Below are 14,442 nucleotides of genomic sequence, written 5' to 3' on the forward strand. Positions count from 1 at the left end.
TGGTGCCGAAAGTGTGAGGGGCAAGGGCAGAACAGGGCAGAACTTTTGTGTGTGTGTGTGTGTGTGTGTGTGTGGTGACCCGGAATGGAACCCCTGCATAAGTGGGGATTCCCCTGTAAGCCAATTGTCTGACTTGGTATAAGGTAACTTCCTATGATCTTATGTGTACATAGAGGAGCAGCTGTATATATTTTTGCTTTCTTAGAAACCTTGAGCTCTCGAAACCTACCGGTATCTTAGCATAATTCACCCTCCTTGATGCCCTCCATTTTTAAGTGTTCTGCTTTTGAAATTCAAATGAAGCCATGGTTTGTAATCATTGTTTGGAGAGCTCACACAAATCATAGCTGCTAATTCAGATATCATGTCAAGCTATGGTTTCTTTTAAAGCAAAAATAACTCATTAAAATGGAGCTCATGAGGAGAGGAAGGCGCACAGGGCTTGTTTACTCATAGTTTAGTTTAGTTAAGAATGAAATAAAGACACAAAACACACATTTCATTTGAAATCAAGGTTACTACAACTCCCATAATTTTCTTATTATTTTCTCCTCTCTCAGAATATCTTTAAATTTGTGATGGAGTAATTCTCGGAACATCACAAAAGAAATAGAAAACGACCATGCAGCAGCACTTGAGCTAATTTATACAAGCCCTTGTCTAAAAAAGAAAACTATACCAAGTGGACATGCTTTTAGTGAAAGTCAGGTGGCAAGTGGGCGTGTTCACGGGAATGTAACGCAGTTTCCTTTATGCCTGAAAAAATGAAGTTCAATCAAGTGCACAGCATTAAATTGCAACTTCAGCTGGTAAGATGCTATTACCAAAACATACAGCAACTTCAGCAACAATTTCATTCAAGCGACAATATTTGGGGTAAATGGTGTGAACAGAAACTCTTAGTTCTACACAAGACATTTTCAGATTGGTTTAAAAATACAGTTAACTGCTTTAGAGTCAGTTTAGCCTGTACTTAATGAATATCTGCTACAGGCATAGCTGCCATAAGTAAGTGATCCTCACTCTCGTGCCTGTGTAAGGTTGACAGGCAATTTGGTCCAGGCAATTAATGGCATTTCCTTGAGGAACCTGGAAGACAGATACTCTTTCAACCAGAACAGGACAGAAACTCTTTTCTGTTTCTGGGTGTGCTACTAAGACAAGGGAAGGTTCAAAGTCCTAGCATATTGTTCACAAGTATCATTGTACATATGACCTTTTCTTTCAAGCAAAGAGACAGGCCCTCATCATTCCAGTTCACAGTAACTGTGTACGGAAAGGGTAGTCAATGTGATGCCTCCCATAAGTTGCTGGACTACAACTCCAATAATCCTTGACCACTTGGCCATTATGGCCGGGGTTGATGGGAATCGTAGTTCAGAAACATCTGGTCTAAGTTATGGTGACTCAATTAGGGAGAACTAATATTTATCAATAAATCTGGACATGGCATCTCCAAAACTACCTGCCTTATATTTAAGATTTCTGATTATTAAGGTAAAAGCATTCCCCCAATGGCAGCTGCTGAGTTTTGCAGTATTGAAGGCAACTGTCTGGTTTTGTCATTAAAGGAATTAGCAAACCTGTGCAAATACTCATTCTCTTGGTTAGAGTTTTGCCAAGGCTATTGATATACTTTATAATGCCAAGGGTGATAATTTCAGCATTCATTTTTATGTATTAAAATGTTTTCCAAAAGTTCAGTGATGTAGAAGTGGAGTTGAGCTTCTGAAGTCAGGCAAATAATTATCTCGACTTTCCCACATGCGATTTGGACAAAGAGAAATTACTTCCTGATTGTGCTCACTTTGATTTCTGCCCAGGAACAAGCAAGATAGGAAAAACAAGAAAAGAGGGTGATAGGGCTACAGTGTATACCGTATTTCTAAGATCCCTATGTGATGAGGGAAGTGGAAGGAAGCAATGAACTAGTAAAATAATAAATAGTTGTGCCACTGACCTCCAGCATGACAATAAAAAACAGCAGGTGGAACACCATCTTGTTTATTCCAAGCTTGTAAACAGCCACTTGCCTGGTCACCAGTGGCAACGAATTCTTTGCTCTAGGCAGCCATGAGGGAACCATTTATAAACTGGCACAGAGAGACCTCCCCCCCCCCCTTTCAGGTAGCCAATTTGTCTCAAAGGAGTAAACTAGCAATGTAGGGATAAACAGGGCAGGCTAGTAATTTTTGAGGACTTACACGCAAGGCTGGTTTATCCCACTGGGGCTTTGGCACTCTGCCTCCTACTGGAACCCCAAGGGGAGTGTGTGCCTTGCATGGCAATCGTCCACACCCTCCTAAGAAAGCCTGTCTCATTCTTTGAAAATCATCAAACAGAAGCATTTATTCATTACTGATATGCCCAAAAATATAGTGGAAATTATTCAGAATATTTGTAACTATAAACTCTCTGTGAAGCATGGGTGAACAAATAATTTAAAATTAAGGGGATCTGTATGCATCAAAAATTATTTTAATTGCCTTTTTCTGCTTTATTGATTCACATTTTTTTTAATTTTCCTTCATCAACTTTCAACATGATTCACAAATAAGACACTTAGAAAATGAAGAAATGCTCTCTTTACATCTTTCCAAATGTAATTTACATATAAGAACTAGGTTCCAAAAAACCTGGTCTGTCAGTTTATACTTTCTGGGTAGAAACAGAATGGAAAACGTGCACTTAAACATTAGCTTTCTCAATTCAAAAGAATATCAACTGATATCTCTATTAGCTGAAGAGATTTTGTCTTCCACGCTGCTCTAAAATAAAACAAGCTAAAGGAAGATGTACAATGAGCAACACTGAGGAGGAGAATTCTTTTGCTCCAGAGGTAAATATATTCTTTTTCTTTCACTAAGCCATGATTATTAAAATGTAATGTTGGGGTAGGAACAGCAGAACTTGGGGAATTCTACATCAGCCGTTAGAAAGATAAACATGTTTAGCCAGAAACAAGGAAGAATGGGCCTGGCTCAGAAGCTACCTGAGGCAGGTTTGGGATCTGGGACTAGCCAGGCTGAGTAGCTGGATATGGGAGTAAAGTGAAGGTATGCAAGGTGTAAACTGGTTGGGTTGAGGTTAAAGTACACTTTAGGCTACATTTTTTTCCAAAAAAAAGCACACTCTTTTTATTTTGGAAACATTTCAAAGGCTTAGCTTTCGAAACTTGAAACTATTGCACTGACTAAATAATCCTATGAGCCTCACACTTTATCTTATGTCTCCCTTATTTAATTATGACCACAATAATAGGGAAGGAATTATAATGTACTACATATTTTTTCCATGTATCTTGGTATGTTTTATCTCATTTACTGGGTAGGAAATACATATATAAATCAAAGAATCATAGAATTGTAGAGTAGGAAGAGACCCCAAGGGTCATGCTGATTACAGCTTATCCTATTCAGTTTTTTAAAATTGCACAACGAAGAATACCAGATTGCTAGAAAACGTTTTAGATGAACATTTAAGAGAAAATATCTGCTTGGCTGCTAAGGCACAAGTAGGAGAATTTTTGAAAAAGAAAAACTATACAGGTATTCTAACATACACACAGACAAAGAGAGAATATTTCTTCTCGTTTTGTATCTTAAGTTTTAAGTACAGCCATTGCTTGACACAAATTCAACTGCAAGTAGAAACTTTCCAGGCTGACGGGCTGGGGCAGAGGAAGGTCACTCTTTAAAGCACATGCTCTCCTGGGAGGAAAACCTGGAAGGATGCTGTTTGAGCAGCAATTTATACTAGGCACAGTGAGTCATTAGATGACAGTCAACATTGCAGGCCTTTGCCACAAGTCTGCCATGATCCTGTTTCTGCAGCTGTGAGGAGTTATCATGCAGGAAAATAGTTCTGAAAATGTAACAGGTCAGAAGGAAAAACTCACAATACAGTATTTTCTCTATAAACGTGCAAAATGATTTTTAAAAAATACTGCAACACTAACATTAACAAATTAACATTAACAAACACTAACATTAACAAATAGGGCTAAAAAACAAAAACCAGTAATCAAACCTAATAGGCAAATTCAACAAATACAAAGAATCTTTTTAATAATAAAAAATTGTCAAGATTAACTTGCAATCTATCGATGGCAGAAGTAAGTTATATGTTCCACCAATCAAACAAAATGGATGTAAGTCTCATGCCACTAAATAAAGACATGATCAGGTGAAAGTGATCTATAGCTCACCAAAATTCGGTTTCAGAAAGAGCACAGATCACCGTTGATAGACTATCCCCAAGTAACTTCCTATGTGGATTACTGTGATGCACTGGTGGGGAGACTGCCCTTGAAGATGACTTAGAAATGTCAATTACTGCAGAAAGCAGCTGCTGGAATTTGAACTGGCCCAGCCAAATAGAATCACTTTGACATTGACAATACTTTTGACTGGGCTTCTGAACCCATTCCAAGATTCCAATGCCTACATTTAAAATCATACATGGTTGGGACCCTTTGGGAAGGATATGATATATATAAATGATTTGTTAGCTTGACTTTATTACTGACATGGTGTTTATGACTTAAGTGTGATGGCTGGGCCTTATGTTCTATAAATATGAATATTGCATTTAAATGTATATAATATTTTATTATGATTTATAGGTAACCCCCTCCCCCTGGTACTATTGGTGAAGTATGATCATAGGCATTTAATCAATGAAATAACTAAAGGAGCACCTCTCTATCACAGCTTGCCTGAACTTTTTTTATGCTGATTATTGTTTTAGTCTGTTCTGGCATTAGCTGCATGCATTTGTTTTTGCTGTTGTAGCTTAATATGTATACTATATGATTTGCTTGGTTGTTTTATCTTATCTGCCCTAATATATATATAGATAAAGAGTGTGTTACAGATAATTTTGTTAATAGTTAAATAAACAAACTAAAATTAAAGAGAAAATATAATAGATTAGAGAATAAACGTAAAGGAAAACAAGTGCAGGGGGAAAACCCAAAGATACAAAAAGTTGAGTTGTAGCACTTATGAAAAATAAAAAATAAAAAATAAAATCTCCATTGATAGCAAAATAGTAATTTTTATGTTTCTAACGAGAATATTTTAACAAAAATGCACCTGTAGGGTGAACGTGATGGCAGTAAGAAACCTAACAGAGATCCATGAGCCCAGATCCAAATACACTGGTACCTCGGAAGTCTAATGCCTTGTGAGACAAATGTTTTGGCTCCCGAATGCCGCAAACTCAGAAGTGATTGTTCCAGGTTGTAAAAGTTCTTTGGAACCCGAACGTCTGCCGCATCTTCCGATTGGCTGCAGGAAGCTGTGCCTTAGTTCCAGACTGTTTTGGAAGTTGAACGGACTTCCAGAACTGATTCCGTTTGACTTCCGAAGTACGACTGTAAATACTTTATTATTTGCCACTACTAGGTAAAGGATTACAGAATACCGTTCTTGCCCATTTTTCCTGCCACTGTGTCCTAAACTCTTCATGGTTCTAAAGAACTGACCTGTGCAAGCTTAATACCTGGGTGGTATACAGCAAAGTTTTGCTCAAATTAGACCCACTGAAATTAAGTAACATGACTACAATTGATCCATTAATTTCAAAAAGTCTACTCTTACTTGAGTATCATCCATGGAAACTGGCTTGAAACAGATCATTTTGATTCCAGAACTGTTTGATTCCAGAACTAAGATCCTGCCAGGGAAACTCTCCAACTATCCATGAATGTTTAAGCTTACCCAGAAAGTTCTTCATTGAAATAGGAATATATGGATTGTCTCCAAAGGTGTGCTACATTAAATAACTTTTAAATGATGGCAGGGAATGCTTTACAAAGTGAAATTTAGCATACATGGGTATGTGTGAGAATTCTGCAACATGTCAATTTCTCCACAATTACACATGCTCAGAAGCTGTTGTACACATTGCTCATTGCGGGCAGGATTCAACTAAGTCATTGTGGGTGTGAAACAAGTTCCACTTGTGCAATACTTATTTTCCCTCTCTCCTCCTACTGCATGCCTCCACACCCCCCCTAAATCTACTCTCAAGGGGTTGGGGAGCCCACAGAACAGGTTTAGGGGTTGCACGGGGGTAAGAGGGGGAGAGGAAATCCCATTGCATGATTGGACCTCATTTCCTGCATACATATCCCACTTGTTTAATTCTACCATGTATTTTTTCCTACATAACGTAAGGAAAAGTACTGTCCTATGTGAAGGTCATGTATGAATATTTCACCATGCCTTTGGGAAAGAGAAACACAAGGGTTTGGTTGTTCTTTGTCTAACTTACTAACTGCAGTCAAAGTTTCCAAAGGCTAAGCTACCACCTTCCATCAATGGAGGAAGAGAAAGCAAAGCTCAGGGTTCCAATGAGGAAGCCTAGGTAGCTCAACCAAGGCCGGGGTTGGCTTTCCTTACATTCCACTATTCCCAGCCCATTCAGGGCCAAATGTAACAGATAAATTACATTACAAATATCACCAGTTAATGTTTGCCACATAATAAACAAAATGAAAACCTTTCACTTTCAAGATCTGAACACCGAGAACAAAATTCTCATGTCAGGCTTTGCAAAAACAAAAGGCTTCCTGTACAAAACAAATATTAGAGAAAATACATACACATGCCTACATCAGCAGCACATATGCAGATAACCCCTTAAAATTCATTTCAGGCTTGACTTTCAATATTTTTTAAAGCAGCTGCTTGCATATGTGTAACTTGTTGTCCAGAGTGACAGCTGTATTTTCGCCTGTTTTGACATTGAGTCTGATTTGGGTGAATAGCTCATATCCATTAAAGTGCTTTTACAACACTGAATGACTGCCAGAATACTTCCTGATCAATTTTAAAAGCCAGCTAGCTGTCATCATCTAATCGCAACAGCAGAAAACAAATCTCTGGGGAATAAAACAAGATTTTAAAGCTTTTTTAAAAGCATGATATTAATTCTGAAACCTACGAGCTATTTAAATAAGAATCCAAAGCTGCTGGAGCTATATCTATGTAAAATAAAAATAAAAAAGCAGCAGCAAATCTTTCAGCACTTTGGAAAAATCTAAATACTTGTTAATATTGCAAGCATCCTAAAATACCCTTTCTAGTCACCATCTTAATAGTACCATTTCCAGAACACATTTCTGTGTTCATCATTAAACTCAAGTTTCTAAAGTTTTTGACAAAACGAGGGCTTCAACTACACACAAGAGAGTCATGTGTGGGTGCATCTCACACATATTTTCATGTGTGCTGGGGAGGAATGTACATGACTCCATCCCATTATAGTTCCCTTTTTCAGCCCTTGCAAACAGCAGCCAACGAATTAAAGCAAGAGCAGCAAATACTTCTGCAATTAGACACCAATTTTTCTCAACCACACATTAGCAGAGAGATTCATTTTGGTGGTGCCCAGCTATCTCCTGCAACTTGCAAGTGAATTGCACGTTCGCCTGGTTTGCACATCACGGTAAGGCAAACTATGGTTTACCAGCACAATGCAAACATGTAGGCTCATAGATGCTTTGCTCATCCCCAGTCTTTTTCACTCCCATGCCATGTTGAGCTAAACCAAAGCTTGGGCTTAATGTATTGTCCGAACCCAGCCTTGCAGTTAAGCACTCTTCTCACTAACCACAAGCTTTCATCGGTTTGTTCTTCAGATGGGAACGAGGCCAGTGTGAGCCTATTTTTGTGCTGGTAGTTGATTTCACCGCATAAAAGTTTATTTTGTTTCACAACACACAGGTTTCCAAGGACAATTATAAAGATCAAATTGAATTTATCAAGTTTATCTGCAGAAAATTGACCTGACAAACAGCACTATGATAAGTAGAGTCAGTGTGGTATAGTGGTTAGAGTGCTGTACTAGGACCTGGGAGACCAGGGTTCAAATCCTGCTCAGTCATGAAGCTCACTGGGTGACCTTGGGGTAGCCACTCACTCTCGGCCTAACATGCTAGCGGAAAGCTAGCGGAATTACTAAACACCATTATCAAAAGTGCCTCATTTATTTGCATAGCCTAAAGTGAACACCAGCATCTGCTACAGCATGTCCAACTGAGAGTCTTTGAAAGCTATCTGGCAAAATCCAGTAGAATTAGCTGAATCAGAGTGTTGGTAACAGAAATACTGCCTAAAATTTAGGATAATTTCTGTGTTCCCCTAAAAACTCTCTACCCATTTTAAAAACTGTTAACATTGATGGGCCCCAACTAAGTGCTACTCAAAGTAGGCACACTGAAAATAATGAACCTAAGTTAGTCACATCCAATAGCTTCAATGGGTCTACTCAGAGTAGAACCAGCATTGAATACCACCTAATATCTTCACAGAATTGTAGAGTTGGAAGGTACCACATGGGTCATCTAGTCTAACCCCAGCAATACAGGAAAAACAGCATCTTTATTATTGGAAACATACTCTTATTAACTGGAACATGAATTTCACTGGCATAAAATGTGCCATAAATTTGTACATATGCACAATGGAAGAACTTTTAATATATAATTTGATATATAATAATATTGCAAGTTAAGCAACTAATATTTTTGAACTCTCACCATCACAAACAGATAATTAATATATGTTTGCACAACACAAACAAAAAGTAAACACAAAGACTGGCTGTAATCCACAGAGCCTCTATAGACATGTGAAAAGAGCTTCTAAGTGCTCAGTAAGACATTTGCCTTCTATTAAGTAAGATAGCCTTCCTCCACCCCTTCTGGGTAACATCTCTGCTTTTGAAATTCATTCTTAAGTGGCTAGATTGGTGTGCCATTTTTTATATTATGGCCTCTTAACTTATCTTTGTTACGAATCTTCTATGCTAATTGTGTCTGATTGTGACTTTAAACTAGTTGCTATCAAGATGGTGCCTTACTAAAATGTATGCTTGTCGTTTTTGCTTTCCCAAAACAGATCTTCCTAAACATATTTGCTTTTCCAAAACAGAAGTTAAAACTACAGGCACACCAACGCTTGCAGGAGGATTGCAGTTGCAAGAAGTATTGACTTGTTACTTATTTGTTGCAATAAGTATTGATTTCAATCTTGGAATGCTATGAAAGGGCTTGCATCAATTACACTGTACATCAGGGTCCTGATACAATTTACCTAATAGTTCCTAGGATGCACAGAGCATAACAACCATCTATTATCACACACCTCCCTAACACACGATGACTCCAAGACTTCCTTTCATTTGAACTTTTAAAGGTTATGTGCATATTTTGGTGGGGCATCAAAGCCCTACTAAAAAGATAAAATGGAAAGTGTGAGCTAATATTCAACTATTATAATCACCTCTGCTCTAAATTGTCATGTGTATTTTAAACATTATAAATATGTTAAAAGAGCCCTTAATGACAACAACATGATGGCGGTGAGGTTTCTCTTTTACATTATCTATCTACTCAAACAGAAAATTATTTGGCAACTGTGATAAGGCAGCAAGAGTACAATGACTTTCCTTTAATCGCTCATTAAAATGCTGATTGCCTGTGGAGTGAGCCTGCAGTTATGGTCAAACACCAAGTCCTATTGTGTGGGTAACAGCTTGGGCTGTCCTTGGGCTGGGTGGGGTTGAATCACTGCAAAGTAAACAAACATTCTAATGCTGGAAAATACAAATATGTGGACTCAATAAAGCCCTTAAGTAACTTTTAATTTCGCTGCCTTAGGGAAGCTAATATTGCAGAGCACAAAAGTTCAGAGATAAAGAGACCTACCAGGTGCTGGAATAAACATTTACGGTTTATAGAAGAACAGAACTTGGCACATACAAAATTATTTATTCTAATGTACAAGCTGAGAGGGAAATTAATTTCACATGGCTGTGCTGAAAGGACCATAGGGACACTAAGGGCATTAGCAATATTTCTACCTCTATGTAAGGTATATGTAACTGCACTTATACAGTCATATTTAGGGGGAATTCTGAGCATTGCAAGCAGATAATATGACTGATATATCATTGCGGAAACTAGATGAGTTCAACACCCCACTTCTGTTGTTTTGGTTGTGTGAGGCTGAACTTCATACTAGGAATAGATGTCTAAGACCAGCCCCTTTATTTTCTAGGACATTTCCAACTTCCTCTCAATCCCTCATGGTATGCTTGGAATACTTTCTGCAGTGCACATAAATGATTTTTTGCAATGCAGATCCAAGTAATTGTTGCAAATCTCTTATATGTTATTACCTAAAAGAAGCTTAACTGTGCATTACCTTCTGCATCTGATTGCCCCTCCCGTCCAACCAAAGAATAATATGCTCAAACACTTATAATAGCAAGTACATGGGCAATGCAAAGTTGGGCAGGTGCCAAGAGGGCTGCCTGATTCTTGTGTAATAACTGCTATGAACCAGCACCATTATACAAGCACTTAGCAAAAGGTAGGAGGTTATTAGCAAAGCTGACCAGTGAACCTTTATTAAGGGAAAGAAGGAAAGCTATATTAAATTACAGTCTTAAAAACTCTCAAGTACAGGCAACTCCCAATTTGCATGGGGTTATGTTACGAGGCACTGCACATTTAAGCACAATCGCTTATATTTGAAACACCATTGAAAAAGCCTGCAAACACCCTCTAAACCTCTGGGAACCCTTCAAAAACCCTTTAAAAAAACAACTACCAGACTGGCATGAATAGTGGCAATCATTTCCTCCAAACCTCCTTGCTCAAACTCCCAACTCTCCACAGTCCTCAAAGTTTGGTGCAAAGTTTCATGGGATTGTACTTGCAAAGGCTCATGGGATTGTTTGGTGCTGTTTTTGCCCTTTTTGCTCTTCTAGGGCCTTTTTTGCTATTTTTTAATTCACTTCCAGGTGTGACGTGATGTGCATGGTCACACATCAATTGGACGCATGTCAATGGGGAGTTGCCTGTATCGACTTTAATTAACTAAAACTGCAGTTTTCCAGCAAACTTTCAATCTGCATGCCCATGAATAGAAAATTTTGTTTCTTCTAACTCCAGCTTGTTCGCATTCTACGGAATCGATTCAACCCATAAAGTTAACATGGTATAAGTGAAAACCTCTTAAACACAGAGCATTTTTCATCAGTAAATTCATTCCTTTAAAAGGCAGCGTCCTTCATCAGATACACATTTATGACAGTTTCATCACATAAATGAATGAGAGAAAGGAGTGGGTCGGCTGCGCTCTAGATCAACAGATTTATCCACTAAAACGACGACAAATATGATGCAGTGTTTAAATGCACTATGCTTTTATCACATCCGAAGTAATCAGTTAAGAGGTTTTCATATACAGCGCCATACATGGGATGATCTGAATACATTACAGTTAACAATATATTCTCCTGGGTTATTTATGGTTTATGATGAACCAACGCTTAGAAAAGTTCAATTAAAAACGACTTCAGTACTCCATCGTCTACTTACATCCGGGGGATTCATAGCACAACATCCAAAAATTGGCTACAGTCAACTTATCAGCTTGTACATGTCACTGACTTCATTTGACCTTTGTGGATAAGCTGCATTCATAATCATCATCCTTTATTTGCCTAGAAGCATAGGTCATCATAAAATGTTAGGAAATATATTGTTTCACAAAATAGGATGCTACAACATAATAAAATTCTATAAAACTGGGGAAGGGTAATGTATGTTATAGGCTGGCATGACACAGTTGAACTGATCCCAGAACTGTTAGGTCAATTTGCAGTGCAAATTTGTATCTACAACTCTGGCTGGAAAAATTATAGCTCAAAATTCCTGACAACCTCTGCTCCCCTCCTTTCCCCCTGAAGTACATGTCCCCTGGATTGTTCTTAGTTCTTTGGGGTTTTTTGTTTCATTTTGTTTTTTCATTGCTGGCGATTTTCATGTCCAGATACATTATGGGCATCATAGAGTGCACTTTGTAGAAGAATGCCCTGTGCTTCATTGGTATAAACAATAAAGCTGAGAAGAATTCACAACCATACTTTAAAACATACAAAAGTTAAAATACTAAAACAGATTAAAATTACTTTAACTTTCTAAGCATCGGGGTAGGATTGTCGAAACAAGAATGTTTTTAGCAGGTGCCGAAAAAAGTACAGTGGTACCTCGGGTTACATACGCTTCAGGTTACAGACTCTGCTACCCCAGAAATAGTACCTTGGGTTAAGAACTTTGCTTCAGGATGAGAACAGAAATCGTGCTCTGGCGGCGCGGCAGCGGCAGGAGGCCCCATTAGCTAAAGTGGTGCTTCAGGTTAAGAACAGTTTCAGGTTAAGAACGGACCTCCGGAACGAATTAAATACGTAACCAGAGGTGCCACTGTACCGTGAAGATGCCTGCTTGATCTCAATAGGCAGGGGGTTCCAAAAGGAGCCTAGGTACACCTTTGGTAACATACGTGTTTTCTGGTATGATTTTTGCCTGTGTAGCCATAGAAAAAGAGCATGATTGAGATGGCTGGAGATATGCCACTCCCATAACCCCTTCATTTCTCTGACACATCCACAGAAATGGCAGAACTCCATGCTAGCCCTGACTTGTTACCAGGGCCACTTCAGGACATTTGTTGTCTGAGGTGAGCAATGCGATGGCTCTTCCCCTCAGCCCCTATACAGTACAAAAGTCAACCAGACGCAGCCGAATCTTATTTTGATCCTGACAATGGGACAACATTCTCCACTTTACCTGAGGGTGGCAGGTTAGCCTAGGGGACACATGGCAGGCCGCATGGTATACACATTTCTTTCCACTCTCTGCTCCTCAGCATTTGTTGCCTGAGGTGGCTGCCTAACTTTGCCTTATGGCTTGGCAAACTGCTGAATTGTGTTCATAAAGGTGCTATGAAGGTCTTGTATCAAATTTGCTTGTGATAAAAAGATGCGAGGGGTATTTAACGTTAGAAAACACAGAATCAAAATTCAAAATAATCTTGACAGGTTGGGATGGGCTGAAACTACCAATATGATATTCAGCAGAGATATGCAAAAGTCCTGCATTTTGGTATTAAGAATCAAATGTACAAACTTAGGAAAAGGGGAGTTCTAGCTTGGCAGCAGTACAGTGGTACCTCGGGTTACATATGCTTCAGGTTACAGACTCTTCAGGTTACAGACTCCGCTAGCCCAGAAATAGTACCTCGGGTTAAGAACTTTGCTTCAGGATGAGAACAGAAATTGCGCAATTGTGGCGCAGTGGCAGCGGGAGGCCGCATTAGCTAAAGTGGTACCTCAGGTTAAGAACAGTTTCAGGTGAAGAACGGACCTCTGGAACGAATTAAGTTCTTAACCCGAGGTACCACTGTATAAGCGAAAAGAACCAGGAGTCTTAGTTGATCATGAACTGCACGCAAACCAGCATGACAACTGGGCTGTTTAGAAGCTAGAGTGATCTTAGGCCACATTAACAGAAGCATAATATCCAGAGAAATAATAGTTCCACTCTATTCTGAACTTATCAGGCCGCATCTGGATTACTCTGTCCTGTTCTGAATACCACATTTTAAGAACGACATTGACAAATTGAGTATATCTAGAGCACGCCTCTGGAAACCAAGTCCTACAAGGAACGTTTTTAGCTCGAAGATTAAATTGGGACGTGATAGTAGCTTTCGCCATACAGAATATGGAGTAGACCTGTTCTCTGTTGTTTCAGAAGGCAGGACTTTCAGGAAAGTAGGTTTTCCTTAAATGTCAGGAGAAACTTAAGTGTAAGAGCTATTCAACCTTGGAGCCAACTGCCTTGGCAGGTAGTGGAACCTCTTTGCTGGCCAAGCATTTGCTAAGGATGCTGTAGTTTCATTCTGCATTGTAGATCCTTGCTCTGAGCGGAGTGGAGAGGAAGAATGGAGAGGTGCAATTTTTGCCGTCCCTTGGGCCTGCACCCTTGGTATTGCACCCTGTATGGCAGTGAACGTTTCCATTGGTATAGCTCCATCTCTGCCAGCAGAACAACATTCATGTTGCTTCCCAACGCCCCTCAGCCAGATTTACTGCAGGGTTATACTTGCCTCCCAAATTCTCCTTAAAATTAGGAAAATAAAATTCTAAAAAAGCTTTGGAAACAGTATGTTACTAGTGCTAACTCCTACCACATATTTATGTTTTTCTCAGACATTTTTTTCCTGATTCTAAAGTCTACCAAGAAGATATACTGCACGTGGTATATACCTCCAGGATCATAATCTTATGTTATAGCAAAATATTTCACTAGATAAGCATACAAAGGAAAAAGTAAAAAATATTTGGTTTACCTCGTTACTATTAAAATATTATTATAAATAGTTGTTTGCCTATTGGAACACAACTGATTAATTTTCATGTTGTTTACAAGTATATTGTTCCCTAAACATCACAGATTATTAGAAAGTTCAAGACCAAGCTTACTAAAAACAGAAAAAGCTCCAAGTGATCTGTTGGCACCATCTTAGAGCTCTTATGATGATTTCTGTATGGCTTGGGCCAAATAATTGCATATTATAA

The 14,442-nt window shown here is 38.8% G+C and overlaps 1 protein-coding gene and 1 long non-coding RNA gene across 13 annotated transcripts in view; both read right to left on the minus strand.

Moving 5' to 3' along the window:
- NPAS3 (neuronal PAS domain protein 3) overlaps positions 1–14,442 on the minus strand; it is a 641,499-nt gene that overhangs the window by 569,620 nt on the left and 57,437 nt on the right. The window lies entirely within an intron of this gene.
- The window catches only part of LOC308462700, a 36,446-nt gene continuing 24,498 nt past the window's right edge, over positions 2,495–14,442 (minus strand). Inside the window, exons 1-3 of one of the 2 annotated variants that reach the window (XR_013979261.1) lie at positions 12,650–12,979; positions 11,399–11,523; positions 2,495–3,864 (exon numbers count right to left, since the gene is read on the minus strand). This is a non-coding gene — a long non-coding RNA (uncharacterized lncRNA). Of the gene's footprint in view, positions 3,865–11,398; positions 11,524–12,649; positions 12,980–14,442 lie in introns of those variants that run through there. The other variant, XR_013979260.1, reaches the window with a different exon arrangement.

The sequence above is a fragment of the Podarcis pityusensis genome (assembly GCF_964106645.2).
Source record: "Podarcis pityusensis genome assembly, chromosome: 1".
NCBI lineage: Eukaryota > Metazoa > Chordata > Lepidosauria > Squamata > Lacertidae > Podarcis > Podarcis pityusensis.